We start from the raw sequence: 2,863 nt of genomic DNA, 5'->3' as shown, positions 1-2,863 counted from the left end.
CCCCTCAAACAAGTTTCAAGGAGTGGTACCTATCCTCATGTGATGTGTTCTGATATTATCCTCTTGCATTCAGTTCCATTTCATTACTTTTAAAAGGCTGTGACCACTTGCTATATTGCTTTATGACCCACTAATTGGTTGTGGCTTTCAAATATGAAAAACACTGGTCTGTAATATTCTTTTTAGAACACTGGGAGTCAAATAGTTTTGTGTGCTGGCCTGGGACTCTAACCATCATTTATAATGTTGTTCTACTGCAAAAATATATTCTGATTTCCAAACAAGTCAGTTAGAATCTAATTTGGGGAACTCAGTCCATCGGTAACCTGAGGACAGCCAAAATCTAAGTCAGGAACATGTTTATATTAGGAGTTCATTTAGACCAAGACAAGGAAAAGCTGACAGCCCTCCTGAAGGCCTCCTGAAGTAATTCTAATAAACTTGTCTGCTTGGGAATAGAGCTTATCAGGAAGTAGCAAACCTTAGCATTTATGCAACTTCTTCTCCCTTTGAAAAAGGACTTAATTTGAATTTCTGAAGACAGTACAGAGGCAATTCATTTTCTCCATAACGCACAGATTGGAAGTGACTTTAATGTGTTTGCTACAAAATATAATTCTGTAGTTGCCTGAAGGGTTTTGTGAAATCTACCAGTTTTTGTTCCTCTGTCTCAGGTTCTGTCTTAGGCAACACCTTCCCCGTCCTCACTGGTCCTGAGGGAGAGCGTCTGGCAGTTTGGGAAACAGTCCCCATGCACCCAGGCGTCATCAAAGCCGCACTTAGGAACTCTCAGAATATCATTCGAAATGAGCCTGACTTTATTTTTAGGGCCTTCTAAGTGTTTTTCCTCTATTTTACGTAAATTTGAACAAAAATCTAATCCAATGACTCTAAACCATATGTGTATCAATAGTTATCCTGAGGCTTTTTTTTTGATACCTATAAATTAATTGTTTTATGAAATTATTTCAGAAAACATTGGAGTTTAGCAGTACATGGGTGTATCCTACCAATTTTTATCACTTTTAAAGTGGACTCTAACATCATTTCCTTCTTCCTACCCCTAAAAAATAATAGCTAAATATCCCCTTCAAGAATATCTAGCTTCTGTCTGGGGTTGCAATGCCGAGAGATGCAAAGACTATTGCTGATGGATAATCCAGGAGGCTCTAAGCAAAAACCGAGACCTCTCCTCAAGGCATCCATATGCCCAGATGTCCACAAACTATATACATCCTATGTCTTCCATCCTGAATCACACTTGTGAGAGGGCAGTGAAGGGTCCTATATGTGACATAGGTGGTGTGAAGAAAAGCTTTCAAGCATCTAAAACCTCCCTCTTAATCCACCGTTAGCCCTTTAGCTTTTTAGACTATCGTTCTGGGCAAGTTTCTTACCCTTGTAAGCTTCAGTTTCCTTATCTATAAAACAGAAATTAATGCATCCACATACAATGAAGACAAAGAGAATTCATTTAGCTGAATGTGAGAAGTACTTACAGTGTCTGGCACATGGTCAACCACTCAATGAATGCTGGTTCTTTTCCTTCCCCTTTTGTGTTTAGATAAAATTTCAAAAAAGTATACTTGTTGGGGCCTCCAGTTCAAGATGGGCCACTGAGCACTGGTATTTGTTTTTTCTCCCTCACTCTGCCCTTTGCTGCCATGCTGCCCACTACCCTTGAGATCCTACGCAAATGGTAGTGAAGGAATAAATCCATAACAGCAAAGAGAATGGGAGAGGACCAACCCCTGGGCACTTCCATGGAGGAAAGACGAGGTCCAACTGACCACAGCCTCACCGGGCTCCAGGATCAGAAAGAAAAACAAACGAAGCTGGGCATAAAGGAAAGATTTAGCTCAGAAGAGTCTCCTCTGATGGGCAAAGGAGTCATGACTTTGGCCTTGCACAAAGGGACAACAGTCCTAGTACACAGTATAAAAACAGACTATTAGTTTTCAAACTTTAAGAACTCATGGAAGACTGGAAGATTTTAATAGAATTACAGAGCAAATGTCATGTTATTAACCTTGCCTTACGGTTGTACAGCACGCGAAGAGTGGGGGCTTAGCAGATCCCCGCAGCTCGGTCTCACTGAGGCGACTATTAAGTAAAGACCAGAGGGAGTGAGGCGTGTGCACGTCTGGAGGAACGCGAGCCAAACAGTGGGAAGAGCGACAGCAGGAAGGCTGAGGCGGCAGTCAGCCTGGTGTGTCTGTGGACGGGCCTGTCCCTCAGCAGGGGAGAGTAATAAGACAGGAGGTCAGAGAGTGTGCAGTGGTGGCCATTAAAAAATAATTCCTCATGGGGATGTAAAGCGAAACATAGGGATTATAGTGAATAATATGGCAATAACGATGTAGAGTGCCAGGTGGGTAAGTGGATTACTCAGAGGGACCACTCTGTAAATTACATAAATGTCTAACTACTATGCCGTACACCTGAAACTAATATAATATTGAATGTCGACTGTAATTGAAAAATTTTTTAAAGGGGTGGAGAAGGGAAATAAGAGGTTTGAATTTTCAGGTCTAAAACAAATAAGTCATGGGGATGTCACGTACAACACAGGGAATATAGTCAATAATATTGTGATAGCGTTGTGTGGTGTCAGATGGTTGTTGGCCTTCTCGTGGTGGTCGCTTCTTTAGGCGTATAAATGTCGAATAATTATGGTGTACACGTGAAACATATAATATTGCATGTTAGCTCTATTTTAATGAAAACCTTAAAAAATAATATCAAAATTCAATAGGAATAAATGAATAAATAACGTTTTTGGTAAATCAAGAAGTGGCGTAGTATTTAAAGATATTCAAGCAGCCGCCAGAAGAACTAAAGATGAGAACTGTTAAAAGTGGTC

Source organism: Pteropus vampyrus, unplaced genomic scaffold (genome assembly GCF_000151845.1).
Source record: "Pteropus vampyrus isolate Shadow unplaced genomic scaffold, Pvam_2.0 Scaffold62, whole genome shotgun sequence".
Classification (NCBI taxonomy): domain Eukaryota; kingdom Metazoa; phylum Chordata; class Mammalia; order Chiroptera; family Pteropodidae; genus Pteropus; species Pteropus vampyrus.
Note: the sequence above shows the minus strand (reverse complement) of the source record.